A 19,950-nucleotide genomic window follows, 5' to 3' on the forward strand; every position below is an offset into this window, starting at 1 on the left:
TTGTGTAGACTAATTATAGGCTACTGTTGAAGTAGGTCTAATCTTTTTTTTTTTAGCTAGGGTTAGTTAAGTGGTCCTGAAACTGAAAAAGTTTGAGAAACACTGTCGTAGGCCAAAGTATTAATGTTTTACTCCGCCTCGCTAGATGGCGATATGCGGCCAAACACAACACATTCCCCAAACAGACTCTCCATCTTAGCCATAGCTAACTTGCTAGCGAACTTTCCATATTAGCTTACTTGCTAGCAAACTTTGCATCATCAGTCTAACTAGTTAAATAGTTGACATTACATGATGAACATTTTCGTATGGACATTCTGGGGGATGTTAATTTTTTATGACAGAAGCTTCAACTTCTGGGTATGTAAGCATTGTGGCATAAAGCTTAGGTAGTTAGCTTGCTAACTCTGGCAGAAATCTCCAGTGTTCTTGTTCCATGTAGTTTCGTGTTGCAGCCACAGGGTTGCAGCAACAGCACGTAGACTGCTTGGCCCCCTCATTGCTGCTTGCAGCTATATTTATAAGTGGTTGTTTCATTACTTATTAAGTATAAATCATGTACTTACAAACATATTTTTTGGATAGGCTTATTTACTATGAACAAACCATTTATAATTGTGTGAACAAATGCTTTACTGATGATAGATTATGTATGAACAAGAAATTACTAATGATGAACAAACCATTAACTAATAAGTAACAAAGGCTTAATAAATGATGAATTGTGTGTAGTTATTATAAAGTGTGCATTCAGGAGAGTTTCAATTGCACGGGAGGGAGGAGGAGGGAGGTAGCTCTCTGATAGTTTGAACATCAACAGAAGAGACGTTACCCAACATCGCTTAGAGCACTTTTACATTAACTGCATCATTTTGATTGTAGGCTCCTTGCCCAATATCTAGGCCTATTCATTCTACTAGTTTGTTCTTTGGCAATAGATCTTCATCAGAACATGATATAGACAGCCTACTAATTATTTTGTAGAAATCTGTTGAATATTACATATTTGCATGAATATGAGGGTATTTTATTACTCACATGTTTTAAAGTAATTTAAAGTAATCTCTGTGCACATCCCTGCACGGAGCCAATCTGGCAAATGCGGGTTTATCTTTGTCACCTCTCTGGCCGTCTGTTTCACTGCTTACCTTAGATCAAACCTCCTTTCCCTCTCCTGTGATGGAGATATCCATGGCTTCCACCACTCCAAAGGTTAGTTTAGTAAGTGGTCGAAGAGAGAGTGAAAAAGACGAGAGCCCAGTGCAGCGCTTGCCCTCAGTAGGGAGGCTGCGTCTGCTGCTAGGAAAAACAACCAACCCTGCCAATACATAGCCTCAGGTTGAGCAGAGAGGAGCACTTAACATCACCTCAAGTTATGACAGTTTACATATATACAAGTAATGACAGTACCTCATTTGACACCATATATTAATTGGCCGATAAGCAAGTGTTCATTTCTGTGGTGTTAGTGAAAGACTATTAGATTCATTTTTGTACCCATTTAAGAAGTGTCATGAAAGCAACGTGGCACTGTGTCAGAGGCATCTTAGGCGTACCACTTAATCTGAGGATATTTTCCATTTTCCCGTCTTCATCAAAACACAGTATAAAAAAGCAGGATGGTTGACTGTTGATAATCATATTTATGCTGCCTTCATGAATGACCAGCATGCTAGCGGTGGCAGTCATGCAGCCCAGAGGCATAATAAACATGTCGCCGAGTGATTTGTGGTGCCTTCTCATCTGCTTTCATCCACTCCAGCACAGAGGAAGGAAGATAGGGCCACCCAGTTTAGAATGCCCAGCAATGCCCTTTGTAATATGCTGTGAAATAGCAAGTGGGCTGAAAAAGACTGATGTTTCATATGTCTTCTGTGTCCTGCCATTCACATATATTAGCATTCAACCTTCGTGGTTGTCTGGAGACAGTCTCAACGGAGAGAGAAGAGGCCATTTTGTGATGTGAGGATGGGTCTGAGCATGGTTTGAGAGAGTGAGAGAGTGAGGGAGAGAGAGAGAGAAAGAGAGAGAGAGAGAGAGAGAGAGAGAGAGAGAGAGAGAGAGAGAGATCATATCAGAAACAAATTGAGGCTGGATGAGAATCTTTGGAGTGAGATACGTGGTTGGAGGGGATGCTTTTCACATTGCATTGATAACTTTCTCGACTCGACGTGCATACTAACTAGCCCAGTTTAATGCTCTCACTAACACGCTTCTTCTCCACATATGAAATACAAACTGTGAGCCTCTGCTTTACCTCACATGAGAAGACTTTGCAGCACATCACAGCAAAGGCCCACGTTGCTCTGCACACACCTCCTCTGCACTTTCTGCCCCCATCTCCTTTAATTATAGAGCCCCCTGCCCCCCTCCCTTGACTGCTTTGTGTTTAGTCTGTCTGCCCATCTCTAGCTTCTGCTGCTTATCTGAAGAATTGCCCACCCGCCCCCCACCCACCTAAGCATTTAATGGGATGTTGTATTAAGAGGATATTAATTTGTTTCCATTTTCATGCGTTTATTAAAAGCTCAAGCTGGCCAAAGGCTATTAACAAATCCTATTTAATTTCATTTGAGCCCAGCGCGCCACTGGCTCTGTCTCCTTCAAAGAATTAGTTTATGGACATTTGGGTGTAACAGTTGTGTTGCCGTGTCATTCAACTGTGTGTGTGTGTGTGGGGGGGGGGGGGGGGGGGGGGGGGTGGTAGGGGTTCTGCTAAAGCGTAATAATAATAAAAAACTTATTTGACACCAATGACATATTCTGAATTGCCTTTTTGTAATGTCACATTTCCTTTGTAGCAGATGCTGACCCCTCTAACATAAACCTTATAATAAAAAATATAATTTTTCCTCCCTGTAAAAGCCACCACTGTTGCAGGCGTTTACAATAAAATCCTCTGATCCCTTGTTTGTTTGCCCATCTGGCTTACATAAACTTTTCAACTAATGCCACCACTGCCACCCGCCCCACCCGCTGGGCTGTGTTGGCAGATGCCACTGACTAATATCTCTGTAACTGAGACTGCCACAGCATGGTTCCAACCACAGGCCCAGACCAGTCTCACACCAGACGGGTCAGTCTTCACTGTTCAACTCCCCTCTCCACCTCTCTCGGACGTCACTGTGGACAGAGTTAAACGGAGGTCAAAGCCCAGCACTGCCAGAGAGTGACTCCAAAGTCCATTTGGTATGGAGGAAATGACATTCCATCCAGAGTTATAATCACTGTCTGAGATGCAGTGATGAGTGGGACAGTTTGTCCCTTCTGTATTTACGTCATTAACATCAGCTGATGTGGAACTAAGGCAGTCAACATGTGATATAGGACTGTAAAGACACTATGCTATTCCTGGAAGAAGGGGTGATGAGGTTAGATAATATGCCTTTGTCAAGGTGAATGTGGTTATGTTGTATCCTCCTTCCCTGACTGCACTTTGTTAGACTAGTGAAAAAAGGTTTGAGCATGTATTGATGCTAGAACTGAGAAGTCTATTCATTAAAGATGCACACACACACACACACACACACACACACACACACACACACACACACACACACGAGAGAACAGAGAACATAGAACACACACACCGGCACACCAACATAACATCATCTACACACCACTGATAGAAACCACACCATAATATTCTATAAACCTTTTCCAAGAAAGGCACAAACATGCTAGCAGACACGCACACACACAGCATTAAATTACCAGAGTCAACTTTGCAACAAATAAACTAAAAACTGTCCCCGTGGGCAGTTTGCTGCTGCAGAGGAGCAGAGGTCCTCCGCCACTCATTCCTGGCTAAATCCCTGTCCACTTTTATCCAATTCTGCCTGAGGACTGCTGACAAGAGGAGAAATGAGGAAAATTACCTCATACACAGAGACAAGGGAGGAGGGACACAACAATGCTGGGCAGATCATCAAAGCTGTTGGAATAGCTCTTTAATCAAGGGTCATCAGCAGGTCGAAAAAATATAGGATGCAGTAAGACAACGTCAAGCTTAAATTCCACACCAGACAGACTGTACATGTTTGCAACAATAACAGTAAGTTTCAGATTGCCAACCAGGTCATAAACTAAAAGGTAAAAATGTACTTGAGGTAATATTCATACTCTTGCATGTGTTTGTGCGAGAGCTCAAAAGGATCATTTATACATGATAAAGAAGGTATTATATTCAATGCATGCCCACCTTGTGACTGCAGTGAAGTGATTTTATGTGTGCTGATGCCTTCCCTATCAGCATCATATAATCCTTTTAGGAGGGCTATGGTCTACCAATAGTCCACCATCATGCTTTTTGTACCAAAACAAATCACTTTATTTAAGTGGTAAGGCAGCAATCTAAACTAAGGTAACGGTGTGCGATAGCATTTGGTGATGCATGCCCCTGGGCATGATTACAGTGTCAGCAGCGGGAAACAGAGCCATGCTCCAGTCCCTGATCCATTCCCTGCTGCAGCTGTCGGAACACATGTACAGTCTAGCTGAGAGGTGCTGAGGAGACAGGGTGGGGCTATTCAGATTCTCCTCCTAATCCCATTTGCTGGCATTACGGGGATGTGAGACAGTCCCACTGTCTGCAGTGGCTGGCCTCCCTGAGGATCTAATCCCTTTAGCTGTCATTATCAACCCTGCTGATCTGTGGAGCACTACCAGGGCTGTGGGCACCAGCCTGCCCCCTCCATTCACACCTGGGCTGGAAGAGGAGATTCTAGTTGTTACTCATATATGACTGTCTATAAGAATTAGTCAACCACTGAGAGCTATAAGTTTATACTCTTTTGATCCCATGAGGGAAATTTGGTCTCTGCATTTATCCCAATCTGTGAATTAGAGAAACAACACACAGTAAGGTGAAGCACACACTAACCCGGAGCAGTGAGCTGCCTGCTACAGCGGAGCAGTGAGGAGTTAGGTTGTAACCTTTCGGTTACAAGCCCGAAGCCCTAACCAGTAGGCCACGGCTGCCCACATATTTACTAAGGACATGATGCTTTGAGAGCTATTGCTGCGATCTACAAGAGACTTCCAAATGTTGTACTGTTTGCTGAAAAACAGACCACCATAACCAGTTCAAGGTTTAATTAAATGGATTGATTGAATGGATGGAATTGCACTTTAAGCAAGGATCTTTTTAGTACTGCTCTCATCTAAGGACACTGTGAGCTGAAGCACAAGTGAACTGCAATGGAAAAGAACAATATTTTCATCGTAGGAAAATGTCTGGACTGTAATATATTAAGACTAAATGGAGCTGTAGCTTTTTCTAGTGCCCAGCCCACTCCTTATTACCAGATTCTGCTGTGAATGTCCTAGATGAGACCTCCCCTCCATATCTCATGTCACAGAATGTGACTGGTTCTGCACCTCCTGTCAAGTCTTGACTGAATAAACTATTGACGCTATCATTTCAAATCATTTAATTTATGGTGGAGATTTGTTGATTTCACTACCCATTTATCATAACCATTGACAATTATACATTCATTGAATATTTTGACAATATTCAGCTCTTTTACAAAAGTCACAAGGGCCTTTATATATATTATATTAGTGGTTACGCCAGTAGACCAAAATTGGACACAATTCAATGAAAAGTGTTGACAAAGCCTTTGCTCGGATGCAAAATCTGTGCTGTACCAGCAGTAGCGTGACAAAGGAAGAGCAAAACATGTATGTGGATTGAATTGTGTTCCAAATGCAACACCCCTATTCAATTTAAAAGCTTCCAAGCACTTAGGGGGGGAAGGGAAAGCGTGGAGCTGCTCCGTAAATTGCATTGCATTTTTCATCTCATCTATTGTCTTGTTTTTAAAGCATCCGCACCATTACCACCCCCCCCCCCCCCCCACACACACACACACACCTATCCATTACAGTGCATCCACACATCCCTTTTGCGCCAAGAGATATGTGGTTACAGGCCATGCTTCTAAGTCTTAATCGTATCTGAGGGGAAGAGCACAAACCCCTTCCTCACGTTCCTGACAAATGTGTACATTACTCGGAAAACAACAGCCCTCCCGAGATGCATAATCATATAGAGATTATTAGGTTGAGAGAGAGCCCAAATAAAGGAACATGAGAAAGGCATTAAAAGGAGCCTTTCACTTAGATGACATAAGAGATTGAAAAGGCCACACATCAAGGGAGAGAGGGTAATGTATGCTTCCGAGATGTCTGAACTTTATTCCAAGACACTGAAGGACACAATAAAGCTACCAGCTGTCACAGGGTTTGTGTCCCTTTTTTTGTTATTTCTTCATTGTTTTTGTTTTATTGTCTTGGCCCTACCAAAGCCCAAGAGGAGTAACTAAGTAACAAAAGGACAATTTCAAAAACTGAGAAACAAAAGGACAATTTCAAAAGTCATTAAATCTCCTTTGGCTAATAGGTACATTTAGTAAAGTTATTCACTTATATTTAACAACTGTGGCAGTGGAAACATAGGCCAGTTTGCCTTAGGGGTCCAGGAAGCAGGTTGGTATTAATAACAGGTGTAACCGGCAAAGAGCTCTCTTTTTTCCATATTCTCGTCAGGTATGGAACGAGATCACAACCCAAAGCCACAAGTCTGAATTAAAAAAGACACAGGAACACTGGCAAGCCAGACAATTATATTTTATATATATATTCCTGTTCCCCATTTCTTCAGATCGTCCCTTTTGTGTTGGATTTGTGGGCTGTACCGAGGGGCTTTAGGACTAAGCCTGCTCTACAAAGCCATTGGTTTGTCTGAAATATGGTAATCCGCTGACTTATCCGTGACTACATCAAGCGCCCAGGAGCCCAGCTGGAGCGTTCAGACATCAGCGTTGAGTTAAGAGAGTGCGGCTGGCTGCCCGCTGCACTGTGTAATTTAATCAGCGACACTCCGCCTGCATGCAAGGGAGCCCAGGGCTGCCAGGACCAGGTAGTCTGCAGAGGGGGGGTTGCAGTCGGAGAAAGCAGAGAGAGAGAGAGAGAGATGGAGAGAGAAAGAGGGAGAGAGAGAGAGAGAACCTGTTCCATTCAGAGCGTCAAAGGAGCAGCACAGACACACGTATTGAAAAAAGGTCCCGCAGTCAACACTCCCTGCACACAGTGTACACTTCTCTGATGGCGCCTTTCTCATGTTTAGAGAGAGAAGAGGGTAGTTGGTCCACTGGGCAGCAGGTGTAAGGGGAAGTGCAATCTAAAAGTAAAAGTTTTACTCAACCATAACTTACTATTTCAGAGGCGGACAACATTTTCAATACATTTAAGCATGAAGATTCATGTTTTCTGCAGTGAGCCGTAATATTGTTACCCAATGATTGGATTTGCAGTCTTCTGTCAAGGGTCTGTACGGTCTGTCTTGTGTATACAAATAGTCTGATTTCACAGCAGTGGAGATGGCAGACTGAAATGAGTGTCACAAAAGACTTGAAAGGTTACTTTCAAGAAGGGAGCCCTGGAACATTTCGAGTGGGAGAGGCATCAAAGATATTGGCACCGACTTTTAAACACACATTTGCCAAGTTCACCCTTGGTGTGAGCATGTGCCCTTGAGTGAAGTGCTCATTTGTAGTGTTTTACTATTTATCATTAACATCAAAAACCATCTGCATCATCATGCCCCCTCTCTCCCTTTCTCCATTTGCTCTCTTTGTTTTTTAACTTTCTGCTTCAGCAGTATTGCTAAAGACAACTGCCCTCATGTAATTTTACTGCTAATGAGATTACAGCTCCCCTAGCTTTAAGAGAAAGAAATTGAATTCATTGAACATGGTACAACAGGGCATAGTTTAAGCGCTTGCCACTTTCACATTGGTGTGGAGAGTCAAGGTTATTTTCCCCTTAATTGAGCATGCAGTGTTAGCTGATTGTTAAACAGGATTGCCGCAGCTCTCTCCCTCCAGAAGCTTTCTGGTCATTTTCAAGTTCAAAGATTCCGGAGTGACCACAAAGAACCATTATCATTATTGTCTCTATCATCATTGGACAGAATACAGTGATTTTACTATTTATGTCAGTCTTCATGCACATTATATTCTGTGTGAGAGGTGAAAATAAGAGTGTCAACTATATGGTAAACACCAACCTTGTAATGAACAGAACCAAGTGAATAAAAGGGAATTCCGTTCCAAGTTACAGCTTAAGTGTATGTTGAATAGTGCTGCCTTGTACTTGAGATTCCAATCTTCTCTGAGAAAGAGATGGAGAGATGGATGGGGAGAGGGGGATGAATACTCACTGGAGAAAAAGAAAATGAATAAAAGCTTGTTAAGTACAGGTACAAAGTGAAAAAGTATAAAAAGGGTTTAAGAGAGCATTTCCACTTCCAATCCTGAGTGATTCGCATCTGCATTTCCCTGTCCAGAATAACAAAGGCTTTGCCATATTATCCCTGCAGTAGCACCTCCTCTCTCTGGTCTTCTGGTGGCTCAGCTGACATGCTGCCTGGCTGTCTGCCCTGTCCATGCTCACGGCCTGTCAGCCACAACGGATGTGGACAGCGGAGACACACATTCTCAGCATCTTTTTTCCCCCCGCTCAAAGGAAAAGGACAGAGTTCCTCTCTGTTTCAAGCAGAAGGGAAGCTTGCTATTTGGATCTCAATTTCACTCTGATGTCGATCTGTAATAAAGCAGGTGTAAAATTAGCCTGACAGCATCAGACTTGGTTAAAGGACATGTCTTTCTTTTGAACTGACAGTCTCGCTTACTGGACAGGACTGAAGGACTGATTATTCTGCCTCTGTCTCTGTTTGGTCACAGGCTTTTGTTGACCTGCATAGCTTAGGGTAGGAAACCTTTGCATTCATCGACAGAGTAAATCCATTTAATAACAGCAGCTTCACAACACATGTTTGCCATTATGAGAATAATTGCACATGGTTGTTGACCTGGCCTTTCCCTTAGTGCAAGATGTCATTCCTTTACCATGAAGACAGCAAACTCAATAGAGAGTCTCTGTGCATTCATAAGACCGACACATTTGGAAATTGAACTATGAATGGCTATGGTAGAGGGTGTTGGAGGCTTCTATTCAGCGTTTAAAGTCCTGTTAGCCAACTCTAACTTCAGGAGGTGTCAATCAGGAGCATCACATTACTTTTTGTCTCTGCCAGTCTTCAGATAAAAAACACTGGAGGATATTTTCAGAGAAAGCACAATTTTGCAAAGAGAGACCAAACCACATTAAAAGAGCAAGCTAGTGGGGAATGCCAAGGCTACATAGAAACGTTTAATCTAAGGCAGAGCCCACTCGTTTTACTCAATATAGCAAATGGCTTTGTTTCCCCCATAAAAGGTCTCTGTTGGCAGATAATGAATATAATATGGACAGCTGAAAGAAAGACATTTATGGGAAAGAGCTGTCTACTGGAAAAGACAACCGTTTGTTACTATTTTTGAATTGATTCTGTTGTTACATGGACTGTGCTGAAAGGATATTTCACACTGATCTGATTACGACTTATTTGATGTCCACTTGAAAGAGCTAGTTTTGTCTCAAATCCATTTGGAAGTTAAACCATGCTCTTTTTTGTTGTTAGAATATGCAGAGCCAGAAGTTCAAGAGCTGCCACAGGACCATTAAGAGTAAAAGTGTGGGAGTATAAACATTTGAGGTGCCTCGATCTAAATGTGTTAAATGGTCTAAATGTGTTAACCCTAACTGTCATGACTCCAGACAGGAGAAGCATTAACATGCTAATTTACTGTGTTCGCACCACATATTCCCCTATAGGCCCCTTAGTTGTGCTAAAATGGCAAACAGACTCAAATTGCTCAACACAATCTTTTTCTGAAATGTTCACAAAGGAGGCAGCATCTATACAAACAGAAGATTGCTGTTGCCTGAACCCAAAGTCACCTCAAAGTCATGTGTGTGCTGTGCTGTTCTGCGCAGCTCCAGGCCACATGTGAGGCCGTCTCCTCTGCTCTCCTTGGCCACTTCAGGAAAAGACGCAGTCATTAAGAGAACACATCCAAGAGCAAACATGACCTCGGTGGCACATCCTCAATGTCATTAACAAAGCATTCCATTTCAATGCATTACAAAGAGCCACAATATCGGTAGTTTAAAATGATGGCCAAGTGTATACCCCTCATTATGCTCAAAGCAAAGAAAAGACACATTTACTGGTGAGATTAAATAATATTTTTTATGAGAATGGGTAGGCCTATCCTTTGACCACCAAAACTGATTATTATTTTGACCATTAATAATTGCCTGTGGCTATGCTGCTATCAGTTCATAGCACTGAATATTTAAGTACTTTTTTTGGTATTTTTGTAAAACAGTTGGAGTTACAGAGAGTGGATTTATATCAGGTTTACATTTTGACAATTGGTATTACTGATTGACATCCTGAGAATAAATGTTCGTGTTTGTGGTACAGATATGAGTGTCAACAGCTGTATTCTTTGTATTCTAACTGTGGGGATTCTTTCAATACAATAGTGTATTAGACATTATTGCTTTGTGAATTTTCCTGTTTTGGCATACTAATACATTATAACTATTAAATCCCAGCCTAATGTCAAACAGACAGACAGTGGTAAAAATGACTTCAGAGCTTCAGCAGTCTGGTGGAGCGTTGATTTGGACAGCCACCAGAAAAGTGAATTTTGTAATCAAGCATAAGGCTGTAATCCAAAGTAAGCGGCCGGATAAACGGTGGAGATCACCCTCTTTACTATCCTCTGCCTGGCCTGTGGTTAACCCCTGGCACACAGATGAGGAATGGGATGCCAAAACATGGTGCTACTGCTCTGAAAGCCAGCTTCTCAGAAATGAATACCCACACAGCAACCTGTGACTCGCCAGCAGGAGAAAGAGAAAGCCTTGTTTTAATCAAAATGCGACAATAGTAGCCTACAGCCTTCATGGTCTTTTTGCATGGACATAAACAAACAGCAGATTCCATGAGAGACCATTTTGTTTGAAATGTATTTTCTAAAGCATACAAAATATTTATATAGGGGCCATTACAACAATGAGCCAGTTTGACATTACAGTGGACATCAAACCATTCAGTGGACAATGCATCACAGAGAATCAGACCATGATGTGTGCCTCAAAATATGGTGTCAGACGTTTCACATGAGTGGCTGCTCTATTTCTTTCAGGGAAATGTGATGCACTGTCAGAGGCAGCTAGCCTGGTTAAGTGATGTTTCTGGAGTGACAGTTGCATGGCTGCCCTGCCTTTGCCATGTCATGTACAATCTCACCATCAGACTACTGACTGAGAGAACTGTTAGGAACACTGCGATAGCAGCTGCCATGTCTATGCATGGGAGTGGGCGTGCTGAGACAGAGTGCCTTAAGAGAAACAAACTATTCCTCGTCCACAGTAGGGGACATAATTTTTTTGATAAAACAACACAGACACAAAGTCCTATACAAAAGAGTGTGTTTGTATAAGTGTATGTCTGTGTGATTACACTGAGGACAACATTTCAACATTGCTCTTCAGAGTCTGTATTAACTGTATTCACACAGCTGTTAGCAACTTTCCTTGTTGTCTTTAGAGGCAATATCAGTGAACTGAATGGGTTACAAATACCAACAATCTCAGAAATACGATCACTACCAATAATCCTCTCATAGTTGCTCTCCAAATGAGGAGAAAAAGATGTCAGCAGCTACTATCTGGTCTCTATTGACAGGATTTGGGCTCAGAGGAGATTACGGCATAGCTGATCATCATGATGAAGAGATTTGCTGAATGTGATGTCACACTGCCCCCTTGAGGACACTTCCAGGGACATGAAAAGGTCTCAGACCACCATACTTTTGGTGACAGGTACACACACACACACACAGAGAGATAGAGAGAGACTCACACCAGAAACACACACACACAGAGGTATTTGCAAAAGCTACAACGTTTAAAAATGTACAAGCCACATTTGCGTTTGTGAGTGCTGAGGGAACTCTCTCTCTCTCTCTGTTTGGTCGGGGTAGAGTGTTGCTTGTCAGGGCTGGACTGCCAAGAGCATCCAGGGGTGGGGAGTGTCGTCACACGTCTTCGTGCTGCACTGTGCCTCTGCAGTCACTTACACAACGCTGCTCCCGAGACCCACCAGCTCAAGTGTCAGAACTTCTCGGATCTCCGTAAAGCACGACATGTCTCCCAAAATCACATCAAAAAGGCTTTAGTTTCACTCAGCAACCCCCCTCCACCCCCATTAAATAGACACCCAGAGATTTTGACCAAAAAATGAATTGCAAACTCAAGAAAAAAAGCAAGTGATGCAGATTTTAATGCGGAGAGACAAGTTTGTAGAAAGTATTGTAATTGGTACAACTTCTATGAATTTTGAGTAGACCGGGATGCTGTGATTACCAAAGGAACATGACTGTGGGCACCTCATTTTCCTTGTCAAGGAATTTCATCAGTGCTCATTCAGGGTGACAGATATTTTTAATATCTGTGAATATTATTTTACAACATTAGTATACTAGGGCTATGGCATCCTTTCTGAGTTACATTCAGTAAATCATACTTTGTCATGGTCAAAGTGCAAGTGTGGAACACTAACACAAATTACCACATTATGAATTCACAAATGAATGACTTAAGTAATGGTAAATAAATAATATTTATAAATAAATAATATATACTTACGTAATGGTAAATAAATATATGTGCTCAGCCCTTTTGTATTGCTCTGTGCTTAACATGGTGTTGGCCTTCAAGGCCTCAATTACAAACTAATCTTTTCAATCACATCAATACCTGAATACATTTTTTAAATGAATCATGATCATGATCAATGACCCAATATTGACACTTTTTGCTATGTATACATCAAAATAAGATTGCTAAAGTCATATTTTATGCTGAGATAGTTCATGAATAAAGTTTCAAATATGTCTGTTAAAACAAATCTCTATTTAGCACACTAATCTGACTGAATCACATTGTCTAGACTCTAGATTAATCTCATTGAGGCCCAGGCACTTCCCCTATCACTTGGTCTTCTGACTTTTGCAAAAGGATTAGTTCATTCTGCTCACTGTGCAGTGTTGTCTTTCTTGAAATGTGAATTCAACTCTTTGAATTGATGTGGACAGGCAGTCATCCCTAAGAGCTACATTAATGGCCTGTGTAACTGTCTCTCCTAATATCTAAATGGAGTACGGGAAGAGGTAGCTAAATGAGCAGACAGTGAAGGCACAGAAACAGCCCCCAAAAATGGTTGATAAATAAAAAAACACAGCATGTCAACCCAGCCCTTAATAACATTTACTCAGAGACCTCATTTTGGAGTGGGCTCACTCCTATGGGCTGAAAAAAAAGAGGTAAAGTGCTCTTAACGTCAGCTGTGGGCTGGCAAGCCTAAGTGCACTTCAGTCTGTTGCCTACCGACACACTGACTGTCGACACACACCAAGATGATCCCAGTTTTCAGAGGCTATGCAGGAAACAGATTCTTTAAAAATGAATCATGATGGCCATGTTGATGCTCTCTCACAACATCTATGGGTAAGATTGTATCCGAGAAAGAAAGAAAGAAAGAAAGAAAGAAAGAAGGGAAAGAAGAAAGTCTTCAAGCTCTGGCCATCAGCCAACATGTGATGTTCCTGTCCTCCAGTGTTAATCACTTTGTGAAACTGAAGCAAAGCATCTCTGCACACGCTAAAAGCCACTTGCTTTGCTATGTTATTGGGACAAATGAACCAGTGAACTTCTGCTAGGCTGCCTGTGAGCATACTTTGGCTCCGCGGTCTGTAGGGGGCTCCAAGCGTTGAATGTGGAGAAAATGAGGGGGATTATCCCTGTTTGAGGTAGACGTGCCACAGAGAGGATGCTGCAGCAGGGACTGGAGGAGCGTTTTTCATGGGCCCATTTTCCCAGCTTGTCGTCTGACATTGATTCTTTCTGAAATCACCAGGCAATTCAGGAAATTAGGCATCAAAGCCAGGACCTTTGATTGAAACTGTTGAAACGTATGGTGCAATCTGCACTAATAAAATAATAATAAAAAAAGAACTGCTCTATCAGGGCATGAAAATGCTGCTCGTTGTGGGGACTGATGTTGAATCAGATCAAGTTAGTTGTATTTTTTAGTTCTAAGGAGATTGACACATCCTACACCACAGAATTAAATCAACTAAGAAATTACCTGTCAGGGGGTATTTCAAATAACTCTCCGCCAAACTGCTGTCCAACTTGACCTGCACCTGAACTTGTTCACCGAGATCAGAGAGAGGCCCATGACTAAGCTGATATTAACTGATGAACTTTTCTACCAGGAAAAACAACAGCTCTCACCGGGGGCCCCTTCAATCACATACCTACTCCTGCCGCGTGGTAATGCACCTCGGGTCAAAACATGACATTTCAGAAACTGCGGGAGAGGCTTTGAACACCTCATACTAATTCGTTTTGACCATGTTTGTGCCAATGGCTGTGTAAGGCTCCTATGGACAGAATTACTAAAGCTAAGTAATAAAAGAAACCAATCCACGTAGCAATGGTTCTTGTATCTTAACATAATGAATTTAAGCTCATGTATCACTGTATCCCAGAAAACATGTTTTTCACTCACTCACTTTTCTTTAAATAAGTCATTATGCAGCACTACTGTAATGTGTAGGCCTACGCGTAATGAGGTCTGTATATCCCATGTGTGTACTTTGACAAGAGTATTACTTTCATAACATATGATGAGGGAAGTTCTATTGCTTTTATTTAGAAGCTGTTTACAACTGTTTAAAATTGAAGTAAATGTATCTTATCTTACCAACTTCAAGATGTATAATTAAACTGAGTGGAAAGTCAACAGTAATTCATATTTATTTGTAAGTTTGATATTTCTACACTAGAGCCAATTGTAAAGTAATATTTTTATATTTGATTTCGGAAATTTGCACAGTGCATGTCTGCGCATGGTTGCTTTAGAGGCCTAAACTGCCTGCCAGAATAATGCATAACTGCTCTGTAGGGGTGTGACTTTCGAAACCGACGTCTCGAATCAGTGTCGAGGCTTCGAAGCACAAGTGTTTCGAAACACTGCTTCGAAACGTGGTTCAAAACAGCCATGTCATGTGACCACTGCTTCGAAACATCGTTCAAAATCCCCATGTCATGTGACCAAAATTAAGTGAACCTTCGGTGCATTTCACCAGTGTCGGCAGGCGTGCCCGCGCGTTCAATTAACAGTGTAGCTTAACCATGATGGTGTAGTGGTTAGTGAGGGTGTTTTTTGCACGGTAGCCCAGGCTGCTCAAATGTGGTTCGATCCCCGTTTGATTTGTAAGGTATTGTTTCAGATCGTATCTGTTTATGTTTTCTTACTTCACCATTAACCACACAGTTTCAACTAAACTCTCAGAATAGTTTTTATAAGAAGAAAGTGATTTCGAGAACACATAGTGGCAGCAATAAGACTCCCTTTATTGCGACTTCATGTGGTCTCCCATCCAGTAATTATGACCTCCGCGCAGCGAAGCGGCGGTCATTTTTTTTTTTTTTTTCTTTTTCGCATGCCCAAATTTCCGTCAATGATTCCCGTACGACGGAGTATTAGGGCCACACATGAAGAGAAAAAATATTTTTGCCATGGCGAGATTAAACTCGACATTTCGAGAATAAAGTTGAAATATCATATCTCATAAACACAATCTCGACGTGTCGACTTTAAAGTCGACATGCTGACATTAAACTCGCAATAGGCCCTACTGTTTAAACATAGCCTACACAGTTTAAGCTATGTAGCCTATACTAATACACAATATATCACATGAAAAATGGGCTTCAAATAGGTGTTATTTCAGATAGATTGCAGATATTTAGATAGATTGCGTCTTGTCTGTTAACTATCATTGCCGTCATCGTGAAGTGCTGTCTCGGGTTTATGGAAATACTATGCCGTTTAGGCTAAATAGCTAGAAAAATATATGTATCCAATGATATAATGTTTCTATACAAAATGTTATTTCACTCTGTTTTACGTGGTTAAGGCTACTACACATCCAAATAACTGCCCTTCATGACCCACGGGCGTCACTCTCCATAGGATAACATGGCAAAACTCATTTTTCTAAAACTGCTTTTCCATGTCTCACCTGCAATACGTAGCCTATAGGAGGCTAGAAACACAGGTATAGCCTAAGCATATATACTATTTTAATCCCGTGAGAGAATATGTGTCCATGCACTTTATTTATGCACTTTGTGTGCATATGTGTGCAAGTAGGCTACTAGCCTACATGGGGTGGTCGGGAGGACAGCTTCATTCGTCCCTCCATAGACATTCAGCAATGGGCTGTTTTGCATCCATTACAAACAAGCAACGTGAAAGTCTAGGATTGGGGAGAGCGCCTAGTATGCCTCTAGTGCATAAGCATGAAGTTGAACATTTAGATGCAACAACTAAATGTTTAGAACAACACTTTAATAATAGGCCTACAATAAATAAATAAACCGCTATGACGTATAGGCTACTTTTGACCATCGCATTTATCGCCTAACTCCGTGATAAGGACCTAACAGCAAAGTATTTGGCTGAGCAACGTAGGTTAATATGTTCTATGTTTTGTCCACATGATATAGGCCTATGTCTAATCATTGTTGCACTCGAACACTCTGAATCATTGTTGCACTTGTTGCATTGTTTCATTCGTCCTCCCTTTCAATCGTCCCGAGCGGTCGTTCTCTCTCCAAACTAACTTCATTCTCAAAATGTTGAGTTTAATGTCGACACGTCGAGATTAAAGTCGACATGATATTTCAACTTTATTCTCGAAATGTTGAGTTTAATGTCGACATGGCGACATTAAAGTCGATACGTCAAGATTAAAGTCGATATTACCTTTCAACTTTATTCTCGAAATGTCGAGTTTAATGTTGACATGGCGACTTTAAAGTCGACATGTCGAGTTTAATCTCGTCATGGCAAAAATATTTTTTTCCTTCATGTGTGGCCCTAATACTCCGTCGTATTCCCGGGACACTGAAAGACCGGGGTACACAAAACTTGGTGGGCATGTAACCCCACATGGATAGCATGGAACCATCGTTTTTCGTTTTGATCTGTAGCCCCCCCCGCTGGACTGGACCCCCGAAAGGAGGGTAGGGCAGACACAGTTTTCTGTGAATATCTCGAAAACCGTATGGTTTAGGAGGACCATTTTTTTTTGTATGTTGATCTCAAGGGGCCATGTCAACCCATTCCATAACCACTCATTTCATGTATAGCGCCACCTAGTTAAACACAAAAAAGTAAAAATGAGGTGTTGTAATTGAAGGTATCTGTGACCTAACATAGTCAAAACTGCACGAAATTGGAAGTGTAGGATCATTATGACACCCTCTGTATGCACGCCAAGTTTTGTGGAATTCCGTTCATGGGGGGCCACACAATAAATTAATTTATGTTACTATACACCAACTGGCCTGTAGGTGGCCGGAGACAGTTTTCTGTGAATATCTCGAGAACCGTAGGGCCTAGGAGGTCCACCTTTTTTATGTATGTTGGTCTTAAGGGGGCATGTCAACCCATCCCATTACCACTTATTTCATGTATAGCGCCACCTAGTTAAAAATTAAAAAGCAAAAAATTAGGTGTTTTCATCACAATATCTCTGGCTGACAAGGTCAAAACTGCACAAAATTAAAAGTGTAGGATCATTATGACACCCTCCGAATGCATGCCAAGTTTTGTGTACTTTCGTTCATGGGGGGCCTTACAATAAAATAATTTATGTGTACATTTAGTGACGTACACCAACAAGGATTCCCGGGACACTGAAAGACCGGGGTACACAAAACCTGGTGGGCATGTACCCCCACATGGATAGCATGGAACCGTCATTCTTCTTTTTGATCTGTAGCCCCCCCCCCCGCTGGACTGGACCCCCTGAAAGGAGGGTAGGGCAGACACAGTTCTCTGTGAATATCTTGAGAACTGTAGGGCCTAGGATGACCAATTTTTTCCGTATGTTTGCCTCCAGGGGTCATGTTAACCCATTCCATGTGCACACATGTGCATAAACAGATACACACGCACACACATACATTTACAGTAATCATACGTATGACACATACTCACACAGTAGACATATGTACGCATGCATGCACATGCACAAACACACATACGCAGGCAAACACACAAGCACGCACATACACACACACACACACACCCACACACATAAACATAAATTTGTACACGCACACATGCACACAATTCAAGAATTCCCGTCATCTACTCCCTGAATTTTTGGTCATTGATACCCGGGACACCGAACCACAGGGGTACATGAAATTTGGTGGGTATGTAGCCCCACTAGACTTTTACGGAAAAATGTCATTTCGTCCCCGGGGTTGTGCTTTGATTACAGCTTGGTAGTTGTAGTCTGTGAAATTAAAAAGCACGTGTGTGTGAAGTATCCAAACAATGACACCTTCATTTCATTATGGCTGCTTTAGCAAAACACCTTAAGCTACTGTGTCCCATTTAGAAGTGGCTACTGCATTCGCGCTTTCCTTGACTCATGGAGCTGCGTGAATGTTATTACAACTTTTCGCCACGATATGACCGTTTAAGTCCGCTTGATACTGTAAGGCGTAAGCCATTGGTTTCCAAAGGAGATTTTATTTGTGTCGCCAGCATAGCCTATTGACAATTTATGTTGTAAATAGGCCTACCTTATAATCCTACCTGTAGCTTAGGGAAGCTAACAGCTTTCTATTAGGATCTAGTTTGTTAGTTACCGTTTTGTCATAACTCCCTGATGCATTTTGCATTTAGAATAGCCAGAGCGTGTATATCTCAATAGGAAAATTAAACAATATCGGGTGCCTATGGACTAGGCTGGGTGAACCCAGCCTGATCTGCCCGCTATTTATTTTTTGATTTCTTAAAAGATTGAGCTTGGTCTGATGAAAGCCAGACTAGCCATGGACCTCAGTTAAACAATGCAAGGGAACATGAATCAGCCCGATTCCTGCACGAACAATAACGGACAAAAGCTCTTCAACTTTGGCCCGTTAAAATGTGTATGAACAGTCTAGCGACGCATTTCATCAAGGCCCATTTGGACATGTCAGTTATTTGCACCACTGGTTAGATGTAAAACAGCATTTCGTTTCAGACTAGGCTACTGTTACTTAATTTGTGCATTAACAATAACGTTTCAGACTACTGTTACTTAATTTGTGCATTGACAATAAAGTATTATATGAACTAAAGATGACACAAATCTTATGTAGAAGAAGAAACATTCACAAAAAATCCATCCATTCAAAAATGACCTTTGTTTTTGATAGCTGTTGAAAACGGCATGGAACTGACAGAGATGTTTTTGTTTATAAATACATAAAAAATAAATAAATAAATAACATTATGCTGATACCTTTTGCTTCTCCCAAATACAATGTAGCCTACAGGTGTAAGTGACCTTTCATCAATCCAGTTGCAATGGATGAACTGTGATGAACTGCCCTACTTGTGATTGTTTAGAGATTTTAAAGGTTTTATAACAATGCTACATCTTCTTTGGCTATTCTACAATCTATTCACCTTTTCAGCACCAGTAGGCTACTTTCTGTGCAGCCGCACACACACACTCAGGCATGCCAAACAAGCATACACAAAAGTTTCAAGAGTGGGGGATGGAGTAAAATATGGAGACAAATTGAAGTGTGATTTATTTTCGCGGAACGGATGTACAGGACTGAGCGGCGGTCATATTTTGTACCGCTATACGGTACATCTAGTTAACCAAGGGCATGCTGCTTAGCTTTTGACAAAGACTGAACACAGGTAACACAGCGAGCCACGAACTTTAAAGACTGCATCTCTAATACGAAGCATTTGACAGATTTGTTTCACCCTAAACAGCTCTGAGGTGTCGGAATTGTTTCAAAGCTTCGGAACAATTCGGCACGATTGCTTCGAACGTTTCAGTGTTTCATAAAGCCTCGCTTTGCCCATCCCTACTGCTCTGGGCTTCTCTC

At 41.7% G+C, this 19,950-nt stretch overlaps 1 long non-coding RNA gene across 1 annotated transcript; it reads right to left on the minus strand.

The window, feature by feature from the left end:
- Positions 1 to 6,673: 6,673 nt before the first annotated feature.
- LOC121681994 lies at positions 6,674 to 8,543 on the minus strand. Its single transcript, XR_006022384.1, has 3 exons — positions 8,393 to 8,543; positions 8,075 to 8,226; positions 6,674 to 6,930 (listed from the first exon to the last, which is right to left on the minus strand). It is a non-coding gene; the product is annotated as an uncharacterized LOC121681994 (long non-coding RNA).
- Positions 8,544 to 19,950: the final 11,407 nt, after the last annotated feature.

The sequence above is a fragment of the Alosa sapidissima genome, chromosome 14 (assembly GCF_018492685.1).
Source record: "Alosa sapidissima isolate fAloSap1 chromosome 14, fAloSap1.pri, whole genome shotgun sequence".
In the NCBI taxonomy this organism is placed as follows: Eukaryota; Metazoa; Chordata; class Actinopteri; order Clupeiformes; family Clupeidae; genus Alosa; species Alosa sapidissima.